General features: G+C 45.3%; 1 long non-coding RNA gene across 3 annotated transcripts in view; it reads left to right on the forward strand.

Annotated features, from left to right (window-relative positions):
* The first annotated feature begins 829 nt into the window (after positions 1–829).
* The window catches only part of LOC140483986 (uncharacterized), a 57,788-nt gene continuing 31,520 nt past the window's right edge, over positions 830–27,097 (forward strand). Inside the window, exons 1-7 of one of the 3 annotated variants that reach the window (XR_011962148.1) lie at positions 830–1,509; positions 4,656–4,738; positions 8,049–8,135; positions 11,788–11,892; positions 16,622–16,728; positions 22,076–22,183; positions 25,313–25,421. This is a non-coding gene — a long non-coding RNA (uncharacterized lncRNA). The remainder of the gene's footprint in view (positions 1,510–4,655; positions 4,739–8,048; positions 8,136–11,787; positions 11,893–16,621; positions 16,729–22,075; positions 22,184–25,312; positions 25,422–27,097) is intronic. The other 2 variants (XR_011962149.1, XR_011962150.1) reach the window with 2 other exon arrangements.

Raw genomic sequence — 27,097 nt, forward strand, 5'->3', positions numbered from 1 at the left:
ATCTCAAATTATTTTAAAAGAGGGTAGTAGATTTTTTAAATATTGAGCAGTTTTGGGCTATGCGAATCAAGCATAAAAGAGGTGTTGAGGTCTGGGTTGACCCAGCCATGATCTGATAGAATGGGGGAACAAGCTGAAAGGGATGAATTGTCTCCGCCTGCTCCGATTCCTTGAGGCTCCGTTTCATGTTTTTTTGACTCCAAAGAAGAGTGTGATACAATGTGCTAAAGATCTCAGACGTTGTGAAAATGGGGTGTTTATGTACTGATTCAGATGGGATTGACTCATCAATCACAGCGATACAGTCATAAGTAGGAAGGGAATCCCCTCCATAAATACAGGAAATCTACTGCAGAGCTCACACAAAGGGAATTCTTCCCCTCAGTAAACTGTCCCATCACATTACCGCACGGTGGCACAGTGGTTAGCACTGCTGCCTCACAGCGCCAGAGACCTGGGTTCAATTCCCGCCTCACGCGACTAACTGTGTTGAGTTTGCACATTCTCCCCGTGTCTGCGTGGGTTTCCTCCGGGTGCTCCAAAGCTGTGCAGGTCAGGTGAATTGGCCATGCTAAGTTGCCCGTAGTGTTAGGTAAGGGGTAAATATAGGGGTATGGGTGGGTTACGCTTCGGCGGGGTGGTGTGGACTTGTTTCTACACTGTAAGTAATCTAATCTAATTGGTTGGTCCTCCAACCAATCAAAGTGAATGAAGGGCGGGGCTAAGGTAAACCATGTGATCACCCTTGCATTACAGCAGAGTCGCTGTAATGAACACTCGGAAGTAATGGAGAGAAAGGATACGGGAAGGAAAGAAATAAACAGGGAAACGGGAGAAAAACTGTATTGCTATGAGCGGAGAGGTTTTACAAACAAATTGTGCACGTCGGAAAACACAAATTTGAATGCCCCAGTACCGTGTTTGCAGTAAACGAGGAATTGTCTCAGCGGCTGCAGGCCTGAGTGAGCGCCGCCATCTTTATTCGGGGCAACGATTCACTGGACACGTGCGGAGCCACCATCTTTGTAGGGGGCAAGGTGCAGCCAGTCGCATGTGCAGCCTTTCTCCAGGAAAGAGTCATTGGGGTCAGAGCAGCCAATACTGCTCTGATTCACCTCTGGGCTCACTCATGACCACTTTGTCACTATCTAGCTTCCTCAGTCTCGAATTTTTGGTCTGTTTACTATTGTATTATTACTTTTATAGACAAAGGGTATTTCACTGACCATGTGCTGCATTATTATCAGATTACTTTTTTCTTGAATATTTTTGACAGTCAAGAATTCTTTTTTCCAACAAGTGTATTTTCCTTCCATTTCTGACTATCAAATTCTGCACCATTTTCATTCCCTGTCATCTGTTTTGCACTCCTGAAACATCAACTGTGTTTCTCCTTCCACAGATACCAGTGATTAATGACAAAGCCCTGTTGCCTGTGGAGAGGGTGATGTTTGACTTTCTTGTACAGCTGCAGTTTGTGTGGTGGAGGTGCTCCTACAATGTGATTGGGTAAGTGGCATTATAGATTATTCATTCAGCAACAGTGATGATTTGAAAATAATGTCCAAATCAACAACAGTTTGTATTTTTATTATCATGCTTATAGTTTCACAAAAATACTATTGAGAACTTTAGACATAAGGCCAGAGATGGAGATATTAGGTCAGGTGAACAAAAGCATTGCCAAAAAGCAGGTTTTGATGGATGTCTTAAAGGTGGGAAGCAGACTTGTGAGATTTTGGCTGCGAATTTCAGACCATGCTGATTCAGCAACTGTAGAAACAGCCAAACAGGTGAAGTAATGAATTAACAAATGGTTGGGAGTCTCGAAGAAAATGGGTTGTCGAGGTCTCAAACTGTGTATGGTGCACGGAGCTAGGGATTATCACAGCCAGGAATTAAATCAAATATGTGAATTTTAAATTGAGGGATATTGGCCAGGTGCTGGCAGGTGAGACTAGATTGGGTTGGGGTATCTGGTCGGCATGGACGGGTTGGACTGAAGGGTCTGTTTCATGGCTGTACATCTCCATGACTGTATGCTGTTGATTATAATTAGGAGCCTTTTGATGAATCAACAAGCAGAGATTTAGACTTTCTTGAGATTACAGGGAGGTTGAATGTGGGAAGCTGGCCCTGAATGTGTTTGGAAAATGAAGTCTGGAGATAGATTAGATTAGATTAGATTAGATTAGATTAGATTACTTACAGTGTGGAAACAGGCCCTTCGGCCCAACAAGTCCACACCGCCCCGCCGAAGCGTAACCCACCCATACCCCTACATCTACATTTACCCCTTACCTAACACTATGGGCAATTTAGCATGGCCAATTCACCTGGCCTGCATATCTTTGGACTGTGGGAGGAAACCGGAGCACCCGGAGGAAACCCACGCAGACACGGGGAGAACGTGCAAACTCCACACAGTCAGTCGCCTGAGGCGGGAATTGAACCCAGGTCTCATGCGCTGTGAGGCAGCAGTGCTAACCACTGTGCCACCGTGCCGCCCACCCACTGTGCCACCGTGCCGCCCACCCACTGTGCCACCGTGCCGCCCACACGATGGATGAGAGTTTTAGTATATGAGCTGAGATGAGGGTGGAATCAGCTAGAATTAGTGATCTTGGAGTGGGACTGGGCTGTCACCCTCACCTCACCTCTGGGATTCAGCTGGTTGTTAGGTTGTGAATCAGGGCGGTAACACAATCGGGAGCTGAGTCGCCCTGGTGGAGCCTAAAATGAGTGTCACTCAGCTGGCTGTTGCTGAGCAGCTGCTGCTTGGTAGCCCAGTTGATGACATCTTCCATCACTTTACTGCTGATCGAGTGTGGACTGATAGATGGAACTTGCCTGGGTTGGATTGCCCTGTGTTTTTGTATTGAACATCCCTGGGCAATGTTCCACATTGTCGGTAGATGCCAGTGCTGGAGCGGGACTTGGCTTGGTGGGTGGCAAGTTCTGGAGCACAAGATATCAGTATTATTGCCAGAATATTTGCAGGGCACGTAGCCTTTGCACTACTTAACCATTTCTTGATGTTATTCAAACTGAATCAAACTGGCTTAAAACTCACATCTGTGATGTTGGAAACCACTGGAGAAGGCTGAGATGGATCATCCCACTTTGCACGTCTGACTGCAGATTGCTGCAAATGCTGTCATCTTATCTGGTGCATGGGTGTGTGAGGCCCCTCCATCAGTAATGGTGGGGATATCTGTGATGCTTCCTCCAGTGAGTTGTTTAATTGTCCATCACCGTTCACAACTGGGTGTGGCAGAACTGCAGAGCTCCAAACTGTTCCATTGGATGTATGATCACTTAGCTCTGTTGCCTGCTGCTGATGCTGTTTGATATGCAGGTAGTTCTGTTTGGTAGCTTCACCAGGTTGGCACTTCATTTTTAAGTCTGCCTGGTGCTGCTCATGGCATGCCCTCCTTTCCTGTCCATTGTGATGGGTGAGAGCGGGATTTACAAACCCATGAGATTACAGATTGTGCTGGAGTACAGTTCTGCTGCTGTTGATGTCCCACAGTCCCTCAGAGATACCCAGTTTGAGATGCTACATCTCTTCGAAGTCTATCCCAATTAGAATGGTGATAGTGTCACTCAACATGATGGAGCTTTTTCTCAACTTTAAGGCAAGACTTTGTCTCCAAAAAAAATGTGATGGTCGCTCGTACTGATACTGTCATGGACAGATGTATCTGCCGCTGGTCAATTCATAACAATGAGATCAAGTATGTTTTTCCCTCTTGTTGGTTCCCTCACCACCTGCTGCAGATTCAGTTGAGCAGCTATATCCTTCAGGACCTGACCAGCTCAGTCAGTAATTCTGTTGCAGAGTTAGTCTCGATAGTGAACATTGAAATCCTGTACCCAGAGTATGTTTGACACCATTTTACTTCCTCAGTGCTTCCTTCAGATGTTGTTCAACATGAAGGAGAACTGATCCATCAGCCAAGGGAGGACGGTACGTGGTAATCAGAAGGAGCCATGAGACCTACTGGTCTCCGGAGTCAATGCTGTGTACTCCCAGGGCAAATCCTCCCTGTCTGTACACCACTGTGCCACCACCTCTGCCTGGTCTGTCCTGCCGGTGGGACAGGACATATCAGAGATTTCAGGAGAAAGTGAAGACTGCAGATGCTGGAGATCAGAGTCAAGGGTCTGGTGCTGGAAAAGCACTGCAGGTCAGGCTGATGATGGGCTTAGTCTTGAAACATCGATTCTCCTGCTCCTCGGATGCTGCCTGACCTGTTGTGCTTTTCCAGCACCACACTCTCGATATCTCGGGATGGTGATGGTGGTGTCTGGTCATTGTCTGTAAGGGATGATTCCGTGGGTATGACTATGTCAGGCTGTTCCTTGACTAGTCTGTGAGACAGCTCTGCACATTTTGGCCCCAAAAACCATATGTTAGTGAGGAGGACGTTGCACCATCAAGAGAGCTGATTCTGTGGTTGTAATTTCTGGTGCCTTGTTAGTTGCCAACTGGTCCATCCAGTTTCATTCCTGTGTTGAGACTTTGCAGTGATTAATACAGTGAGTAGCTGGCTGGGCCGCTGTCAGGTTGGGAGGATTTTTTTCACCATTGACAATGGTTTCATGTAGATCAGGAGATTCCTAATACGTTGTTTTTTTTTTCTTGAATTCAGATTCCACCATCTGCCAAGATGGGATTCGAACCAGGACTTCAGTCGTTTGTTTTAATATTCTGGATAAAAGCTAAATACATCAGGTTTGTTCACTCATTTTAAATATCACTAACCCTGGTTTTGTTTCTTTGTAAAACACTGTCCATCGTCCTGTCTCCTCCATCCTCCCCTCCAACAACGAGTGAGGAGCACATGGAGTTTCTCTGTCACTAAGACTGAGATAATCCGATCTGCTCCTTCTCTCCCTCCCACTAGCCCACTGAGCCAAACTGACTCACGTGGTGTTCCTGGTTTTTGTCCTAAACCTACATCTTTCTCCAGTCTCTTGTCAAGCCTTATCAGAGCTCACCTTGACCCTTTACCCTAATCTCGCTCAACTCACTTTCCAACTCTCTTTCCTCCACTGCCGCCTCATCACTCCCCCTCGCCAATTCATAGATATTGTTCCTTGTTCTGTCTGTTGGTCTTTTTCTGGTTATGTCCTTCTCTCCCATTCTGTGAAAAACTAATATTTGACCTCACCGTTGTTGGAAAATCCTGCTCCATCTCCACTCTCCCTTTCCTTTCTGAATTCCTTGCATTTGGTCTCCCTCAACGATCTATCCTTGGTCTCTCCTGTATCTCACGTACACAGTGCCAGGACGTGATATCATCTAAAAACACTGTGTTAGGTTTGACATGTACACTGCCGATGCCCAGCTCTCCCTCCCCATCATCCCTCTCCATTACTCCACTGTTACTCAGTCATCAAATTGTTGATCACATTCCCACTAGTCGATTAGCTGCAGTTTCCTCCAACGAAACATTGTCATGGTTAAACCCATTGCCTTACCTTTACCTTTCTGCTGAGCCCCTCCCTCTCACTGGGAACTCTGAGGCAGAACGACACTCTTCACAATATTGCTGTTGTATCTGACCCCAAGGTGACGTTCTGATCAGACATCCACACAATCACAAACACCAGGAATTCCAATTTCTTAAACGTTGCTTTTCTCCACCTCACCCCAGCTCCATTGCTACTGACACCCCTTACCCGCGTCTGTGTCACCTTAAACTTGAATCCAAAACAGAACCCTTGATTCCGTGACTCATAATCTGGTTTCAGACTCCCCCTCTCAGTATTTACCCTCAGACACATCCCCTCTGTATTTATCCTGTCAAACCCCTAAAGAATCCCATCTGTCTCAATGAGATCACCTCTCTTTCTCCAAAATCCAGTGAGTAGAGTCCCAACCTTTTCAGCCTTTATTTAAAAGAAAATCCCTCCAAACCAGGGATCATCTCATTGAATCTTCCCTGAAATGCCTCCAATAAAGTGACACATTTCCTTATCTAAAGGGACCAAAACTGCTCTCATTCCTGCAGATATGGTGGTCTCACCAGCACTTCCACACGTTACTCTCTGGTATATACTCCAAACTCTAATACTGAAAAACTTTGAAACAAAACATTCCATTCCCCTTCCTGATTCCCTGTTGTAACTGTGTGGTAGCTTTCTGTGTTTCCTGAACAATTATCCCTGGTCCCTTTGTGGAAGGGGCAGATGGAGGAGACAGGATGATGGGCAGTGTTTTACAAAGAAACAAAACCAGGGTTAGTGATACTTAAAATGAATGAACAAACCTGATGTATTTGTCTTTTACCCAGAATATTAAAACAAACGGCTGAAGTCCTGGTTCGAATCCCATCTTGGCAGATGGTGGAATCTGAATTCTACAGTTTCCACCATTTAAATAATACTTTGTTCTTTTATTATCTCCTCCAAAATGAGCAACCTCCCATTTTTCCCAAGTTACACCCCATCTGGCAACTTGTTCCCCCCTTCTCCTGTGCATCTCTCTCTTTTCATAATCCTCTTAGACCTTTACAGTTATGCCTTTTCTAGGAGATATCCCCCCTTCCCATTCTTCCAAGCATTTACTAGGAGCACTGGGCAGTGGGAAGCAGGCAGAGCTGCTATCTTTTTAGGGATACGCTTTGGAGTGATTGAGAGGATCTTCCTACCCATTGGTCAGGATGGAGACAACTTGCCCATCGTTAGGCATTAGCCTTTCACACCCATGTCTTATTGATGAGGCAGAGCGGCAGCACGGAATGAAAGAAAAGAAAGTCATTCTTGTTCCCCATATCTCACTGACGCTTGGATCATTTTCTCCAATGTGTCAAAGAACTGCTGTGTTCAGTCACATGAGATCTCAAGTTGGAATCTCCTAGAAACCCACAGATTTCCCCCTGAGTTGACTGCTAATGTCGTCATGGGTAATATGTACAGTACTCCTGGGCCACGAGGAGGGGATGGTGTGAGTTTCTAACTTGAACTGATAGTGACAGATTTTATAAACTTGTATTAGTAATCTCAGTAAATATTCTGCTAAACTCTGATTGAATTACTCAGTATATCAGGATCTGGATATTCGCATTGTGTGTGTGAGTATTGTGTTCCAGATCAATCCCATTTGCTGCTTAAAAACTCTCCTTTGAATCATCGCATTCTCTCAAAAGGTCTCCCCAAACCTTCAATGTGTCATGTAATCCTTTTATGATGACCTGATGAGTGTAAGGTTTATTACTCGAATGTGTAATTTTTGTATAAGGATGTCTCCGAGAGGGAGCAGAATATTCTTAAAGGGGAGAATAACCATTTTGAGGGGAGGCTGTTGTTTATTGGTATCAATGACATAGGAATAAAAGAGTTCACATTATTGGATCATTGGAATCTCTTGTGGGGTAGAATTGACCTCCATCCGAAGGTTGGATTGTCCTGGCACTGGAAGGGAACAGTTGCTAGTGCTATTCAGGAGGCATTAAACCAGTGAAGGAATGTGGGTAAACCCAGAGAGAGAGTGAGGGAAGAGCTCAGTCTGACGCTGGTACAGTTCAAACGTCAAACAGTCAAGGCAGACAAGGGCAAGGCACAGAATGAGCAGTTTCACTGCATTTATTTCAATGCAGGAGGCCCGATAGGTCGGGCAGAGGAGCTCAGGGTATGGTTTTGAACATCGCACTGGGATATTATAGCAATTACAGAAGCATGATTTGATGATGGATAGGACCAGCAGCTTAATGTTCCAGTGTATAGATGCTATAGCAAAGATAGAAAGGGGGCAACAGGGCAGGGGGAGAGGTATTTTTGATAAGGGATAACATTACAGCTGAGCTTCAAGAGGGTATTCCTGGGAGTACATCCAGGCAGGTTATACAGGTGGAACTGAGATATAAGAAAGGGATGATCTCCTTATTGGGACGGGACTATTGACAGCACCCCCCCCCCCCCCCCCACCCTTCCCCAATAGTCAGCAGGGAGTTGAGAAGCAAATTTACTAACAGATCACTTATCTGTAAGAACAGTATGGTTGGGTACAAGACTTGACTTTCTTTGTTATTCATTCACAGGATGAGGGTGTCACTGGCTGGGCCCAAAGGGCAGTAAAGAGTCAACTACATTGCTGTGGGTCTGGAGTCACATCTAGGCCAGACCAGGTAAGGGTGGCAGATTCCTTCCCTGAAGGATATTAGCGAATCTGATGAGGTTTTTTTTTCGCAATAATCAACAATGGATTCATGGTCTTTAATAGATTCTTAATTCCAAATTTTTATTGAATTCACAGTCCACTGTCTGCCGTGACGGGATCCAAACCCTGGACCCCAGAATGTTATCTGGGTGTCTGGGTTATCCATCTAGTGATAATCTCACTAGGCCATTTGGCAGGGTGAGTGACTGAGGTATCCATGGGGCAGCACATCAGCACCAAAGATCCCATGGTCTCTGTGGAAGATAGAAAGGGTTGGGGAAGGAGCTATATCCCTGGTGGTGGGGTCTGACTGTAGGTAGCGGACATAGCAGAGGTTAATGGAGATTAGTGGGTGGCAGGTGAGGACCGGGGGATTATATTCTTATTGTGGTTGGAGGGGTGGGGGGAAGTCGGAGGTACAGGAAGTGGAGGATATGCGTTGGAGTGCATTGTTGATCAAGTAAGAGGGAAATCCGGTCCTTGAAAGAGGAAACCTTTCTGGGATGTCCTGGAGTGGAATTGCTTCTCCTGGGAGCAGATATGGCAGAGGCGGAGGAATTGGGAGTACAGGATCACGTTTTTACAGGAATATACTCGAGGGTAATCAGGAGTGCAAAAAGGGGACTTGAAATATCTCTAGGAAATAGTTTAAGGAGAATCCAAAGAGATTCTACAAATACATTAAGGATAAAATAATAACCAGACAGAGAATAGGACCCCTTAACGATCAACAAGGCCATCTGTGGAACAACAGGAGGTGGGAGAAATACTATGCTATTCTATTCGAGAGAGTTTGGGGAAATAAATAGTGATAACTTGAAAAGTGTCTATATTACAGAGGAGGAAGTACTGGATGTCTTAAACAGTAGCAAGGTGGATAAATCCCTGGGACCTGATCAGGTGTATCCCAGAAATTTGTGGAAAACTAGGAAGGTGATGGCAGTGCCCCTCCCTCAGGTATTCATATCATTGTTTGTGACAGGTGAGGTGCTGGAAGATGGGTGCCATTATTTTAAAAAGGTGGTAAGGAAAGGCCAGGGAACAAGAGAACAGTCAACCTAACGTCAGTGGTAGGTAAGTTGTTGGAAGGGATTCTGAGGGACAGGATTTACATGTATTTGGAAAGATGAGGATTGATTAGGGATAGTTAACGTGGCTTTGTGTGTGGGAAATTCTCTCTAACTTGATTGAGTTTTTTTGAAGATGTGACAAAGATGATTGATGAAGACAGACTGTGGACGTTGTCTGTATGGACATTGAATGATGTTCCACAAAGCAGACTGGTTAGCAAGGTTAGATAACATGAAATGTTGGGAGAACTAGCCATTTGGATACAAAACTGGCTTGAAGGTAGGAGGCAGAGGGTGGTGATGGAGGCTTGCTTTGCGGACTGGAGGCCTGTGAGCAGCATTGTCCTGCTGGAATGGATATTGGGTCCTTAAATAAATGACTTGGATGTGAATGTATGAGATATGGTCAGTGGGTTTACAGAAGACACCAAAATTGGAGGTGTAGTGGACAATGAAGAAGGTTAGTTCAGAATACAACAGGCTCTTGACCAGATGGGCCATTGGAGCGAGGAATGGCAGACTGGGCTCAATTTAGACAAATGTAAGCTGTTGGAATTTGGAAAGGCAAATCAGAGCAGGACTTGTACACTTAATGGTAAAGTACTTGGGAATGTTGCTGAACATAGAGACCATGGAGTGCAGGTTCATTGTTCCTTGAAAGTAGAGTCGCAGGCAGGCAGACTAGTGAAGGTGGTGTTTGGTATGCTTATATTTATTGGTCAATACATTGAGTTCAGAAGCTGGGACATCAAATTGTGGCTGGACAGGACATTGATTAAGCCATTTCAGGAATTATGTTTTAAGTTCGAAATTCCCTGTTCTGGAAAGGATGTTGTGAATCTTGAAAGAGTTCAGACAAGATTTACAAAGACTTTGCTCGGGTTGGAGGATGTGGGCTACAGGGAGAGGGTGAATAGGCTAGGGGTAATTTCCCTGGAGAGTCAAAGACTGAGAGGTGACTTCATGGAGATTTATAAAATCATAAGGGGCATGGATAAGGTGAACAGCCAGGGTCTTTTCCCCCCAGTTATGTGGGTTCAAAACAAGATCACATGGGCTAAAGTTGAGAGGGCAAGGATTTAAAATGGATCTAAGGGGCAAAGTTTTCAAGCTGTGTGAGGTGTATGTGTGGAATGAGCTGCCAGATGAAGTAGTGGAGGCTGATACAATTACAACATTTGAAAGGCATCCGATTGGGTACATGAATAGGAAGAGTTTCCAATGATACGGACCAATAGCTGGCAAATGGGGCTCCATTTGTTGAGGATTCCTAGTTGTCATGGATAAATTGGACCAAAAGTCTGTTTCTGTGCTGTACATCCCTAGGACACTAATAAATGAAAATAAGATATGTTCCTCTTTTGTGGAGAGCCAGTAGAAGCACAGATAATTGTCCTTGGAGCTGAGAAGGTTAAGCAGTGATTTTGACCAGGTGCAAATTTGTTTCTAGGATATCTAATCTGCAGAGAGAGGGGAATTGTTAACAATGTCACAATTTTAGTAACTGTTTTCAGGTAATTGGCAAATAATGTGAATATGTGAACATTTTTTTATTCAGTAAGTTCTGAGTATCTGGAACAGTCTGAATCGCAGCTGGAAACAGACTCAGCAGTTATTCATAAACAGATTTGCAGCATCTCCAGAGGGAGAGGGTACATCCCAAATGGACTGAATAGCCCCAGCCCCTGTGCTCTGTGATACTGCCCCATTGACTGTGAATGCTGAAGCTCATCCCAGGGCAGAGAGAGGGAGGATCCCACCACTCACCTCACAATGGGCCCCGATGATTGATGTCAGCGCAGGCCAATGGGGGGCAGAGGGCAGTACTGGAGGACCAGGTTGTACCAGTTTGTCCTCTAACCAATCGGAGTGAATGAGGGCATCCTCAAGGCTGGAACTAAAGAAAGGCACATATCGCAGAGATCTGAGAAACTGGAGGACATGAGATAGGGAGCGTTCTGTGGCTGGTGAGGAATTATATAAATAAAGAAGAGTTGTGAGGCTGGATGAAGTGACAGTGATCGGGAGAGTTGAAGATGGAGGAATTTAGAGTTAGTGAGGATTAGAGTCCTAATGTTATACAGCAAGGAAACAGACCCTGTGGTCCAACCAGTCCATGCCGACCATAATTCCAAACTGAACTAATTGTACCTGCCTCTGCTTGGTCCACATCCATCCAAATATTTCCTATTTATGTACTTATCTGAAGGTCTTTTAAATATTGTAATTGTATTCACAGCTACCACTTCCTCTGGAAGTTCATTTCACACGTATAATTTTTTTTTAAAACCCTAATGTCTTTTCTCAAATCTTTCTAATTTTTTCTCAAAATGAATGAACCCCAGTTTTGAATCCCCCTCGTTCCCCCCACCCCCGGCTATTCACCTTATCTACACTTAATAAAGTCACCCCTCAACCTCGTGCACGCCAGTGAAAAAAATTCCCAGCCTATCCAGCCTCTCCTTAGAACACAATCCCTCCATTCATGGCAACATGCTGGTAAATCTCTTCTGAACCTGCTCCAATTTAATAACATCCTTCCTATAACAGCACAACCAGAAATGGACAGAGTATTCCAGAAGAGGCCTCCCCAACGCCCTGTACATCCTCAACATAACGTCCCAACTCCTGGACTCAAAGGTCTGAACAATGAAGGTAAGTGTGCTAAGCTCCTCCTTAACCACCCTGTCCACATGGAACACACACTTCAAAGATGTGAAGCCCTTGGTCTCTTTGTTCCCATATCACTACTCAAGGCCCTACTTTTATTGAGTGTCAGTCCTGCCCTCGTTTGTTTTGTCAGGATGTTATATTTTGCATTTATTCCAATCCAAAAAATTTTTGAGTATAAAGGCAGTAGGAGTATAATTAAGAGGGAAATCAGGAGGCAAAAAAGGGACGTGAGATAGCTTTGGCGAATAGGGTTAAGGATAATCCAAAGTGCTTTTGTAAATACATGAGGAACAAAAGGCTAACTAGGGAGAAAATAGAGACCCTCAAAGATCAGCAAGGCAGCCATTGTGTGGAGCTGCAGGCGATGGGCGAGATAGGAAACAAGTATTTTGCATTAGTGTTTACTGTGAAGAAGTACATGGGAGATATAGAATGTAGGGAAATAAATGGTGACATCTTGAAAAATGTCCTTGTTACAGAGGAGGAGAAAGTGCTCAATGAGTGGCTAAGGAGCTGTTGCAGGGGAAAAGAATTCACGTTTTTTGGATCATTGTGATCTCCTCTGGAGTAGAGTTGACCTGCATAAGAAGGATGGATTGCAACTGAATTGGAAGATATCTAATACCTAGGCAGGGAGACTTGCTAGTGATACTCGGGAGACATTAAACCAGTGAGGGAGTGGGTGTAAACCCAAGAAGATAGTGAGGAAAGAGATATGTCTGAGGCTGGTACAGTTCAGAAGTCAAATAGTCAAGGCAGGCAAGGGCAAGGCACAGAATGAAGTCGGACTGAGCAGTTGCACTGCATTTACTTCAATAGAAGAGGCCTGACAGGGAAGGCAGATGAGCTCAGGGTATGGTTTTGAACATGGCACTGGGATATTATAGTAATTACAGAGGCATCACTCAGGGATGATCACCTTATTGGGGTTTTCTGCATGGATTTCATCCTGGGGCTCTGGTTTCCTCCCACAGTCCAAAGATGTGCAGGTTGGGTGGATTGTCCAGGCTGAATTGCCCACAGTGTTCAGGGATGTACAGGTTGGCTGGCCCTGGGAAATGCAATGTTACAGGGGGAGGTTAGGAGGCTCTCCAGGTCAGTATCAATGTGATGGGCCGAATGACCTGCTTCCACACTGTTGGGAGTCTCTGATAATTCTACTAGTTTTAAAATAGTTACAGAAAATAATATACCAGATCTAAAAGTTAAGGTTCTGAATTGGACAAAGGCCAATTTTGATGGCCCAAGGCAAGAACTTTCATCTGGCCCCTCAAGCCTGCTCTGCCATTCAATAAGATCAGGGTTGAGCTTTCCATGGCCTCAGCTCCACATTCCTGCTCTCTCACCATAACCCTTAATTCCTTTCCTGTTCACAAATCTACCTTTTGCCTTAAAGGTATTCAAGTTGATAACATCAACTGCTGCACTCGGCAGGGAATTCCACAGATTCACAACCCTTTAGCTGAAGAAGCTCCTCCTGGACTCAGTCCTAAATCTGCTCCCCCTTATTTTGAGGTAATGCTCTGTAGTTTGACCTGCCCTCAGTGGAAATAGCCTCCCTGCTTCTGTCTTATCTACTCCCTTCATAATTTTATTGTTTCCTATCCAACTTCCCATTCTTCTGAATTACAATGACTATAGAACCAATTTTTTCAATCTCTCCACATACGCAAACCCTCTCAACTCCCAACTCAAACTAGTGACCCTCCTCTGTACTCCTTCCAGTGCCAGTACATCCTTCCTGAAGTAAGGAGACCAAACCTGTACACAGTACTCCAGGTGTGGCCTCCCCAGCACCCTGTAAAGCTGCAGCATAACCATCCCTCTAGCAAGGAAGGACAATATTCCCTTCACTGCCTTAATTACCTGCTGCACCTGCAAACCAACTTCCTGTGAATCATGCACAAGGACACCCAGCTCCCTCTGCACAGCAGCATGGTGCACATTTTCACCATTTCATCATCCAGTTTGCTGTTAGTCCGACCAAAATAGATGACCTCACATTTCCCAACATTGAACTCCATCTGCCAGACCCTGATCCACTCACGTAACTGATCTGTATCCCTGTGCAGACTTAGTGGCCTCTGCACACATTGCTCTACCTCATCTTTGTATCAAATGTGAACTCTGACACTATACACTTGGTCCTCAACTCCAAAACATTTGTGTAAATTGCAAACAGTTGTAGTGCCAACACTAATCCAAACACCCCTTTATCCCCATTCTTTATTTTTTGTTGGTTAACCAATCCTGTATCAATGATAATTACCCATAATGCTATGCATCTTTACCTCATACAGCAGCCTTTTATGTGGCAACTTATCGAATGCCTTCTGGAAATCCAGGTACACCACATCCACCGAGTCCACCTTGTCCAACGCACTCGTCGTATCCTCAAATAATTCCAGTAAATGCGTTAAACTTGACCTGCCTTTCATAAATCCATGCTTTGTCTGCTCAGTGAGACCATTTCTACCCAGATATCTCACCACTACTTCCTTGAGAGGTTCAAGCATTTTCCCCACTACAGAAGTTAAGCTAACTGGTCCTTCTTGAAAAATAGTGGCACCACATTTGCAGCTTCCAGTCTGTTAATACAATCCCAGAATCCAACAAATTTTATTGAATTATCACGAGGTCTGTTTGTTATTTCCCTCCCCACCTCCCCACCATCTCTTTTAGTCCCTGGGATGCATTCCATCAGAGCCAGGAGACCCATCTACCTTTAGGCTGTTATCTTTCCCAACATTACCTCTTTACTGAGAATGATTGCTTCTGTATCCTCATCTGCCATTGCCTCCATAGGCCTGCGACAATGAGAGTATATGGACAGTATGTTCCTGTTAAGGGCAAGGCTGGGAGGTGTAAAGAATGCTGCCTGACGAAAGAAATTGTGGGCCTGGTCAAGAAAATGAAGGAGGTATATGGCAGGTATAGAGAGCTGTGTTTGTGTGAATCCCATAGGAGTATAGGGACAGTAGGAGTATACTCGAGGTAAACCAGGAGGGCAAAAAGGGGACATGAGATTGCTTCAGGAAATAGGCTTAAGGAGAATCCAAAGTGATTGTACAAATACACTAAGGAGAAATGAGTAACCAGGCAGAGAATAGGTACCTGCAAAAATCATCAAGGCTGTCTGTGGAACCGCAGGAGGTGAGAGAGATTCTGTATGAGCGGAGAGGTTTTACAAACAAAATGTGCACGTCGGAAAACACAAATTTGAACGTCCCAGTCTTGTGTTTTCAGTAAACGGTGAATTGCCTCAGTGTAGCTGCAGGCATGGGTGCGCGCCGCCATCTTTATTCGGGGCAAGAATTCACTGGACACGTGTGGAGCCGCCAGGTTTGTAGGGGGCAAGGTGCAGCCAGGCGCATGTGCAGCCTTTCTCTGGTACAGAGTCATTGGGCAGGATTTACACAGAGCACATTCAAACTCCGAGAAATGGATGTTTATTTCGGGATTTGTTTTATCATTTATTTAAATGATTTGGTATCGTAAATGAGTTTGCAGGTCATACAAAATTGGAGGTGTTGTGGATAATGAAGAAGGTGACCTCAGATTACAATGAGATATTGATCAGATGGGGTTTAATTTAGATAAATGTGAGGTGCTGCATTTTGGAAAAGCAAATCAGGGCAGAACTTGTACACTGAATGGCAAGTCTCTGGAGAGTCTTGCAGAACAAAGTGACCTTGGACTGCAGGTTCATAGTCCTTGCAAGTCAAGTTGCAGGCAGATAGGATGATGAAGAAGGTGTTCAGTATATTTTCCTTTATTGGTTCGAGCATTGAGTATAGGATGTGGGAGGTGATGTTGCTGTACAGGACATTCGTTAGGCCACTTTTAGCCTGCCTCCTATCAGAAGGGTGCTGTGAAACTTGAAAGGTTTCAAAAAAGACTTTCAAGGATGTTGTTAGGGTTGGAGGATTTGAGCTACAGGGTGAGGCATAAAAGGCTGGGGCTGTTTTGCCTGGAGTGCCATAGGCTGAGTGGTGATGTTATGGAGGTTTATACAATCATGAGGGGCATGGATAGGGTAGATGAACAAGGTGTTTTCCCTGGAGTAGTGGTGTCCAGAAGTAGAGGGCATTGCTTTCGGGTGAACGGATAAAATTTCAAAGGGGCCTAAAGGACAACTCTTTCAGGCAGTAGGTGGGATGAGCTGCCAGAGGAAGTGGTGGAGGCTAGTACAATTAAAACATGTTAAAGGCATCTATATAGACACATGATATGATTAGGAATCATCTACGGGGATATGGGCCAAGTGCTGGCAAATGGGAATAGACTAGGTTTGGATACCTGGTTGGCAAGGATGAGTTAGACTGAAGGGTCTGTGTCGGTGCTATACATCTCTATGACTGTGGGATCATAACAGCTTATACTGTTCTGCTTCATCCCTGGGCTCCCTCATGACCACTGTCAATATCTAGCTTCCTCAGTCTCGAACAATTGGTGTATATTTGGTCTGTTTAGTATTTTACTATTACTTTTACAGACATTTTTGTAAGGTAATTTTTCACTGCCGCCAGCCCCTGACCATGTGCTGCTTATTAAATTTTTTCTGGAAAATCTTTGACCGTCAAGAATTTTTTTTCCCCAATAAGGAAGTGCATTTTCCTTCCATTTCTAACAATCAAATAATGCACCATTTTCATTCCCTGTAATCCATTTTGCACTCCCTGAAACATCAACTGTGTTTCTCCTTCCACAGATCCCAGTGATAAATGCCAAAGCCCTGTTGCCTGTGGAGAGGGTGATGTTTGACTTTCATGTACAGCTGCAGTTTGTGTGGTGAAGGTGCTCCCACAATGTGGTTGGGTAAGTGGCATTATAGATTATTCATTCAGCAACAGTGATAATTTGAAGGTAATGTCCAAATCAAGAACAGTTTGTAGTTTTATCATCATGCTTATAATTTCACCAAAATATTATTGGGAACTTCAGACATAAGGCCAGAGAAGAATGACCAAAACCATTGCCAAATAAGCAGGTTTTGAGAAATGTCTTAAAGGGGGAATGCAGACCTGTGAGGTTTTAGCTGCAAATTTCAGCCCTTGTTGCTTTGGCAACTGTAAAAGCAGTCTCATAGGTGAAGTAATGAATTAACAGGTCATTGGGAGTCTCAAACAGAATGGGTTGTCGAGGTCTGAAAGGGTGTGTGACGCAGTGAGCTAGGGATGATCACAACCAGGAATTAAATCAAGAGTGAGAATTTTAAATTGAGGGATGTGGGCCAGATGCTGGCAGGTGAGACTAGATTGGATATCTGGTCGGCATGGACGGGTTAGATTGAAGGGTCTTTTTCCATGCTGTACATCTCTGTGGCTCTGTTGTTGATTATGAATAGGGGCCTTTTGATGGATCAACAAGTTTTGGTAGAGGGAGTACTTGGGCAGCAGAGATTTAGTTTTTCTAGAGATTTAGTTTTTCTTGAGATTACAGGTTGAATGTGGGAAGCTGGCCAGGAGTGTGTTTGGATACTGAAGTCTGGAGATAACACAAGATGGATGAGAGTATATGAGCTGAGACAAGGGTGGAATCAGCTTAGTGGCCTTAGAGTGGGACTGGGCTGTCACCCTCACCTCGCCTCTGGGATTCAGCTGGTTGTCAGATTGTGAATCAGGGCGGTAACACAATCGGGAGCTGAGTGGTCCTGGTGGAGTCTAAAATGAGTGTCGCTCAGGTGGCTGTTGCTGAGCAGCTGCTGCTTGGTAGTCCTGTTGATGACATCTTCCATCACTTTACTGCTGGTCGAGTGTGGACTGATAGATGGAACTTGCCTGGGTTGGATTGCCCTGTTTTTTTGTGTTGAACATCCCTGGGCAATGTTTCACATTGTCGGTAGATGCCAGTGCTGGAGCGGTACGTGACTTGGTGGGTGGCAAGTTCTGGAGCACAAACCATCAGTATTATTGCCAGAATGTTGGCAGAGCCCATAGCCTTTGCACTACTTAACCATTTCTTGATGTTATTCAAACTGAATTGAACTGGCTTAAAACTCACATCTGTGATGTTAGAAACCACTGGAGAAGACTAAGATGGATCATCCCACTTTGCCCTTCTGGCTGAAGATTGCAGCAAATGCTGTTCTCTTATCTGGTGCATGGGTGTGTGAGGCCCCTCCATCAGTAAGGGTGGGGATATCTGTGATACTTCCTCCAGTGAGTTGTTTAATTGTCCATCACCGTTCACAACTGGGTGCGGCAGAACTGCAGAGCTCCGATCTGTTCCATTGGTTGTGGGATTGTTTAGCTCTGTTGCTTGCTGCTGATGCTGTTTGAAATGCAGATGGTCCTGTTTGGTAGCTTCACCAGGTTGGAACATCATTTTTAAGTCTGCCTGGTGCTGCTCATGGCATGCCCTCCTTTCCTGTCCATTGTGATGGGTGAGAGCGGGATTTACAAACCCATGAGATTACAGATTGTGCTGGAGTACAGTTCTGCTGCTGTTGATGTCCCACAGTGCCTCAGAGATACCCAGTTTGAGATCCTACATCTTTTCAAAGTCTGTCCCAATTAGAACGGTGATAGTGTCACTCAACACAATGGAGGTTTTTCTCAACTTTAAGGCAAGTCTTGTGTCGCCAAAAGGAATGTGTGATGGTCGCTCTTACCGATACTGTCATGGCCAGATGTATCTGCAGCTAGTCAATTCATAACAATGAGATCAAGTATGTTTTACACACTTGTTGGTTCCCTCACCACCCGCTGCAGACTCAGTTGAGCAGCTATATCCTTTAGGACCTGGCCAGCTCAGTCAGTAATTCTGTTGCAGAGCTAGTCTCGATTGTGGACATTGAAATCCTGTACCCAGAGTACATTTGACACCATTTTATTGCCTCAGTGCTTCCTCCAAATGTTGTTCAACATGAAGGAGAACTGATCCATCAGCCAAGGGTGGATGGGACGTGGTAATCAGCAGGAGCCATGAGACCTACTGGTCTCCGGAGTCAATGCTGTGTACTCCCAGGGCAAATCCTCCCTGTCTGTACACCACTGTGCCACCACCTCTGCCTGGTCTGTCCTGCTGGTGGGGCAGGACATATCCAGAGATTTCAGGAGAAAGTGAAGACTGTAGCTGCTGGAGATTAGAGTCAAGAGTCTGGTGCTGGAAAAGCACTGCAGGTCAGGCTGATGAAGGGCTTAGGCTCAAAACGTCGATTCTCCTTCTCCTCGGATGCTGCCTGACCTGTTGTGTTTTTCCATCACTACAATCTCAATCTCTTGGGATGGTGATGGTGGTGTCTGGTCATTGTCTGTAAGGGTTGATTTCATGAGTATGACTCTGTCAGGCTGTTCCTTGATTGGTCTGTGAGACTGCTCGGCACATTTTGGCACCAAAATCCAGATGTTAGTGAGGAGGACATTGCACCATCGAGAGGGCTGATTCTGTGGTTGTGATTTCTGGTGCCTTCTTAAATGCCGAGTGGTCCATCCAGTTTCATTCCTGTGTTGAGACTTTGCAGTGATTAATACAGTGAATAGCTGGCTGGGCCGCTGTCAGGTTGGCAGGATTTTTTTCGCCATTGACAATGGTTTCATGGAGATCAGGAGATTCCTAATTCCAGTTATTGTTTCTTGAATTCCGATTCCACCATCTGCCAAGATGGGATTCGAACCAGGACTTCAGTCATTTGTTGTAATATTTTGGAAAAAGTTAAATACATTAGGTTTGTTCACTCACTTTAAATATCACTTACCCAGGTTTTGTTTCTTTGTGAAACACTGTTCATCATCCTGTCTCCTCCATCCTCCCCTCCAACAACAAGAGTTTGGAGCACATGGAGTTTCTCTGTCACTAAGACTGAGATAATCTGATCTGTAGCTTCCCTCCCTCCCACTCGCCCGCCGAGCCAAACTGCCTCACGTAGTGTTCCTGGTTTTTGTCCTAAACTGACATCTTTCTCCAGTCTCATGTCAAGCCTTATCAGAGCTCATCTTGACCCTTTACCCTAATCTCACTAAACTACAGACTTTCCAACTCTCTTTCCTCCTCCTCCCCATCAGTCCCCCTCCCCGATTCACAGATATTGTTCCTTGTTCTGTCTTTTCTGATTATGTCCTTCTCTCTCAAAATCCTGCTCCATCTCCACTCTCCCTTTCCTTTCTGAATTCCTTGCATTTGGTGTCCTTGGTCCCTTCTGTATCTCACGTACATACTGCCAGGAGGTGACATTGTACAAAAGCACATATACACTGATGATGCTCAGCTCTCCCTCCCCATCATCCCTCTCCATTACTCCACTGTTACTCAGTTATCAAACTGCTTACCACATTCCCACTACTCGATCAGGTGCCGTTTCCTCCAATGAAGCATTGTAGTGGGTAAACTCATTGCCTCACAAATTCCTTTCCCTAACTGCCGAGCCTCTCCCTCTCACTGGGAACTATGCAGCAGAACTACACTCTTCACAGTATTGCAGTTATATCTGATGCGAAGCTGACCTTCTGATCAGACATCTACATAATCCCAAACACCAAGAATTCCAATCTCGTAAACGTTGCTTATCTCCTCCTCACCCCAGCTCCATTGCTACTGAAACCCCTTACCCGTGTCTGTGTTGCCTTAAATGTGACGAATCCGAAACAGAACCCTTGATTCTGTGACTGATTCAGAATCTGGTTTCAAACTCCCTCCTCAGTAATTACCTTCAGACACATCAGTATTTATTCTGTCAAACCCCTTAAGAATCTGGTGGTGCGGTCTGATTGTAGATGATGGAAATGACAGAGGATGATGTGTTGTATCTGGGTGGAAGGTAAGGACTTAGGGGTGTGTTCTATCCTTGTTGAAGTTGGAGGTGTGGGTTTCAAAGGCAGAGATGTGGGAAGTGGAGGAGATATAGTGGATTGTATTGACCACATGGGAGGGGAAATTGCAGTCCTTGAAATATGGTGCCATTTGGTATGTTCTGGCTTCACTGGAACACTGCAGTAAGCATGAGACAGAGATGTTGGCCAGGGAACAGGCTCGTGTGTTAAAGTGGCAGGCAGCTGGAAGCTCGGTGTCTGTTTTTGCAGCAGAATGTAGATCATCAGTCGCCATTTCTGCCACCTCCACTGAGATGCTGCCAGACACAGGTTCCTGTCCCCTCCATTAACAGCTATGCACCCAACGCCCCCCCCCCCCCCCCCCCCAGCCAGATGGTAATCCACTCCTTTGTCTTTCCAAATGTTCTGGTCTCTCTTTGGTTCTGTCCCTGCCTATTATTTACTCTTTAACCCCTATCTCCTGCAGTACAAAGATCTGCAGATTAGTTGAATTGGCCAAGCTAAATTTCCCATAATGCTCAGGGATGTATAGGTTAGGTGCATTATTCGTGATAAATATACAGTAATAGGGTAAGGGAATGGGTCTGTTGGGATACCCTTCGGAGGGATGCTGTGGAACTTTTGGGCTGAATGGCCTGTTTCCACACTGTCAGGATTCTAATTTTCCCAGCTCCCATCGGATCTGAGGAAGGGCCACTGGACAGATTTGTTCCCAGATGCTGCCAGACCTGCTGAGCTTTCCCAGCACCTTCTGCTTGTTGTTCCTGATTGACACCATCCATACACCTTCTGGGTTTGATTCAGACAGGGGGAGGATCCCACCACTGACCTCACAATGGGGTCCAGCTGATTGGTGGAAGCTTCGGACCAATAGGAAAAGGTGGTGGGACTAGTGGACCAAGTGGAACCAGCTGGTCATCCAAACAATGGGAGTGAATAAGGGGCGCGACCAGTGGGATGACACAGCACCAGTAACTCAGCTGATGCAGTGCCACGTGACTCGGCTGTTGGTGAATGTGGGAGGCGGAAACAGGGAAGGGGAGAGTGGCCTCGGAGGCAGGGAGATAATGAGTCACTTTAGACTGGGAAGTTTTAATTACACTCTGTGCGGTTCGTAAATCTGAATTAGAAACTCTTAATCCCGCGTTTGCAGCAGATGGGAAAATGGCTGCAGCCCTCAGGTGGTGAAAGGTCCTGGGATATGGCCGCCATCTTTATTAGGGGCAAGGTACAGTGAGGCACATGTGCATGTTCCCTTCATAGGATTGGGGGGGGGGGGGGGCGTGCAACTTGAAGAGAAGCATTTACACATCAAGCACATACCGAGAAAAAAGTATGTTCTTATATTCTTCCTGCCCTGACTGTGAGTTTTGTTTCGTGAATTCATTTCTGAGGATATTAAATCAGAATAATTGAGGCTGGGATCTCAAAAGCAAGTTTTTACAGTCAATGGAGTAATCAGGATCTGAATATCATTGGCATTTAACTGTGGAAGGAGAAAGGTTTGTCTGATCTGTTTGTGGGAAAATATCTCCAATATTTTTGTTAAGCAGAAAGATGTACAAATTCGTGGTTTGATCACCCTTTGGGTGTGTGCTGTGTTCTGGGCCCTGCAGCAGAGGAAGGAGATATTGGCCTGAGAGGGAGCACAGATTTATCCAAATTACACCTTCTCTCTTTGTAAGAACTCTCAGATTCAGACCCAATCACCCACTTCATGATGTTAACCTGTAAACTTCATATTTTCAATTACCTGCAAACTTCCCATTAAAAGTCCTTTTGGACTCAAATTCCAGTACCTTTTCAGGTGGAATGTTCCAGCTTCTGACAACTGTCTGTTCATTCAGAAACTGCTGAGGTCCATGTTGACTCTGGGTTACAAAGGGCTGAATTGAAAGATGAGATGCTGTCCCTGAGCTCCCATTGAGATGCATTGGAACAGTACAGGAGGCTGAGGGCAGTGTAGGTGTGAGCAGACAATGAAAATGACAGGGCTGCACTGTGAGGGCTGCTTGGCTCAATGAGAGTGTTCTGGAGTTGGGTGTAAACAGAGTGGGGTGAGACAGGGAGAAGGTGAAGCTGAAACTCCGTTTTAGTTCAGGCCTTTCAGAAATTCACAGTCCCAATGGGAACAGCCAGTTTTTAAGTGATACCTGCGGAGTATTTATTAACAGTTTTTAAAGTACTTTTCCTGAGGGCAGTTGAGAGTTAACCACATTGCTGTGGGTCTGGAGTCACATGTAGGCCAGACCAGGTGAGGATGACCGTTTCCTTCCCTACAGGACATTAGTGAACCAGATGGGTTTTCTAACATTCGACAATAGTTTCATGGTCATCATTCGCCTTTTCATTCTAGATTGTATTGAATTCCGATGCTGCCATCAGCCATGTTGGGATTCTATCCCTAATCATCGGAACACTGTACATATCACTCATCTGGCAGGAATACCATTAAGCCATTGCCTCCCTTTTTAGCAATGTTTAAAAGAAATTTCCATCATTCTGCGTGTACAATGTGAGATAAAATACTGCAACGTCCATGTGTCAGCCTCTCCAAAAGGTCAATCAACAGAAATTTGTTTGGGGCGAAATATTTCACTTTTTTTTGGGGGCGGGGGCGGGGTTGGTTATTAAACAAAAATGAATCCAAATAAAAATCTTATGCCACAGACATGTAATTTCTGAAGCCGGAGGGGGATTACAGAGACAGGGAAGGTTGTGGGGCCAGAGGGGGATTGTTGTCCAAACATCACTGTGGTGTACATGGACTGCAGCATTTCAGGGAGGCAGTTAACCACCACTTTCTCCAAGACAAGTAAAGGTGGCCAATAAATACTGGTCTGGGCAGCAAGGGCAACCCCCAGGGAATAAAACCAAGCAGTGACCTCTCTGAGCTGACTTGCTGAGAAGTTAAAAACCTCTCTGGAATTGGAGTGGACAGAGAAGAGAAACAGAGACATTTCACAGCTGCCCTCAGAGAGACCTCACCCTTGGAAGTACTCAGAGCTGGGGATCAGCTCAGTGAGTTTCAGTCTCTTCAAATATCAATCTTAATCGGTTTTATTTTATTAAATCTGCTATACTGTGTAAGGTGAGGATTTCTTTTTAATGTCTTAGTGTCTCTTGATTAAAAGTCTAAGATATAAAACGTAAGCATTAAGTTATTCTCGGGCAGTATTTTTCGAGCAGTAAGACTGTGCCTTTGTCTTGGTCTGTAGATTGTTAAGGCGGAGAGATGGCCTGTTGTAGAGTGGCGTGCTGTTCCTGTTGGATGTGAGAGATTAGGGAGAGTTTCAATTATCCTGATGATTATGTCTGCAGGAAGTGTGATTGCAAATCCTATTGGATTGCATGGATTGGTGGAGGAGTGATTAAAGGCAGTGAGGAATTGACAGGAGCCGGGGTGGGGGTGGGATGTGATAGGTGGCAGTCTCAGGAATGCAGGATACTGCAGATACAGTCAGGTAGATGGGTTACCTCCAGGAAAGCTAGGAGGGGTAGGTTGGTACTGCAGGAGTCTCCTGTGACTATCCCCATCTCAGACAAGTATACTGGTTTGGAAAATGTAGGTGGTAATAGACTTTCAGGGGAATGTAGCGCTGACAGCCAAGTTACTGGTACTGAGACTGGCTTCGAACACAACGTGAGGTATATCCAGTTCCACACGATCGATGGTGATAGGGGACTCTCTAGTCAGGGGCACAGTCTGCCGTTTCTGCAGCTGACAGTGAGACATCAGAATGGGGTGGCACTGCCCTGGTGCCAGTGTCAAGGATGTCTCACAGAGGGAGCAGAATATTCTCAAAAGAGAAAATAACCAGTGGGAGGACATTGTACATTGGTGCCAATGACATCGGAAGGGGAAAACATGGGGTCCTGACGAGCAGGGAGATTTGCTAGTGCCACTAGGGAGGTATTAAACCTGTGAGGGAGTCGGGGTAATCCTAAAGAGATAGTGAGAAAAGAGGTGAGTCTGAGGCTGGTACTGTTCACAGGTCAGACTGTCAAGGCAGGCAAGAGCAAGTCACAGAATGAGATGCGACGGACGAGTTGCACTGCATTTATTTCAGTGCAAGAGACCTGACAGGTCAGGCAGGTGGGCTCAGGGTATGGTTTTGAACATGGCACTGGGATATTACAGCAATTACAGAGGCATCACTCAGGGATGGACAGGTCTAGCAGCTTAATGTTCCAGGGTATAGATGCTATAGCAAGGATAGAAAGGGGCCAACAGAGCAGGGAGAGAGGTGTTTTTGATTAGAGATAACATTATGGCTGGGCTTCGGGAGGATATTCCTGGGAGTACCTCCAGGCAAGTTATTTTGTTTGGTACTGAAAAATAAGAAAGGGATGACCATCTTACTGGGATTGTATTATAGACTCTCTCCCAACAGTCAGCGGGGAATTGAGACACAATTTTACCAGGAGACCTCAGTTATCTGTAAGAATAATATGGATGCAATGATAAGGGGTTTTAACTTTGCCAACATGTCCTCGGAGTGCTGTAGTGTTCAGGGCTTGGATGGAAAGGTATTTGTTCAGTGTGTACGAGAACATTTCAGATTCAGTTTGTAGGATGTACCTACTAGAGAAGGAACAAAACCTGACCTGTTTTCTTTATTCATTCACAGGATGAGGCTGTCACTGGCTCGGCCAGCATTTATTGCTGCGTTTACCCAGAGGGCAGTTAAGAGTCAACCACGTTGCTATAGATCTGGAGTCCCATGCAGACCAGACCAGGTAAGGATGGCATTTTCCTTCCCTAAAGGTCATGAGTGAACCACATTGGTTTTTCCAACAATTGACAATGGATTCCTTGTCGTCACTAGATTATTTTTTTCCAGATATTTATTGAATTCACGTTCCAAAATCTGCCGTGATGGGATTCAAACCCAGGTCCCCAGAACGTTACCTGGGTCTCTGGATTAACTGTCTAGTGATAATTTCACTCCGTCATCACTGCCACTTAGGACATGAGGCAGGGTGATTGACTGAGGTATCAGTGGGGCAGCACATCAGCACAGAAGATCCACAGTATTGTGGCTTAGTGGTTAGCGCTGCTTCCTCAGCACCAGGGACCTGGGTTTGATTCCAACCTCAGGCGACTGCCTGTGTTCAAGTTGGCACATTCTCCCCAGTGTTTGTGAGGGTTTCCTTCGGGTGTTCCAGTTTGCTCCCACAGTCCAAAGATGTGTAGGTTAGTTGGATGAACCACGTTAAATTTCCCATCATGTCCAGATGCAGTAGATGAGGTTTTGGGATGTGCAGGCAAATCTCTGCCTGTTGAGAAAAGATCTTTTTGTGGTCTTGGACAGAGGTCAGAGGGAGAAGTGACCGCACGTTTTACATTCCCGTGGCGGCAAGGGAGGATCAAGGGTGTGGAGGGCGGGTTGGTGGGAGGGTGTGGACCGAACATGGGGGATGCAGAGGGAATGGTCTCTGCGGAACACAGGTAGGGTTAGGGAGGGAAATATGTCTCTGGTGGTGGGGTCTGACTTTAGGTTGCAGAAATAAGAGGTTAATGCGCTGTATCTGGAGATTAGTGGGGTGGAAGGTGAAGACCGCAGGGTTATATTCTTTATTGTGTCTGGAGGGGTGGGGTAAAGGCGGAGGTGCGGGAAGGGTATGTGTTGGAGGGCATTGTTGATCAAGTCAGAGGAAAATTACGGTCCTTGAAGTCGGCCTTTCTGGGATGTCCTGGAGTAGAATCCAAAGGGATTAAACAAATACATCACAGACAAAAGATTAACTGGACCAGAGAATAGGACCCCTTAAAGGTCAACAAGGCTGTCTATGGAACCACAGGGGGTGCGAAAGATATGCAAATATTTCACGTCATTTTTACTGGTGAAGTATATGGAAGCTCGAGAGTTTGGAGAAATAAACAGTGATAACTTGAAAAGTGTCCATGTTACAGAGGAGGTGGTACTGGATGTCTTAAATCGCATCAAGGTGGATAAAGCCCTGGAACCTGATCAGGTGTATCCTGGAACTTTCTGGAAATCTAGGGATCTGATTGTTGGGCCTCTCCTGAGGTATTTGTATCATTGATAGCGACAGGTGAGGTGCCATTATTTTTAAAAAGGTGGTAAGGAGTGGCCATGGAACAAGAGAACAGTGAGCCTGAAGTCAGTGGCAGGCAAGTCGTTGGAAGGGATTCTGAGGGACAGAATATCCATCTGTTTGGAAAGGTAAGGAATAACAGGGAGAGTCAATGTGGCTTTGTACATGCACAATTGTGTCTCACTAACTTGAGTGAGTGTTTTGAAGTGTCAAAGAAAATTGATTCAGCCAGGCGGTGAATAATGTTTATATTGACATTTAACAAGGTTCCACAAAGCAGACTGGTTAGCAGGGTTAGATAACATGGAATGCAGGGAGAGCAAGCCATTACAAAACTGCCTTGAAGGTAGGAG

The sequence above is a fragment of the Chiloscyllium punctatum genome, chromosome 12, assembly GCF_047496795.1.
Source record: "Chiloscyllium punctatum isolate Juve2018m chromosome 12, sChiPun1.3, whole genome shotgun sequence".
Taxonomy (NCBI): Eukaryota; Metazoa; Chordata; class Chondrichthyes; order Orectolobiformes; family Hemiscylliidae; genus Chiloscyllium; species Chiloscyllium punctatum.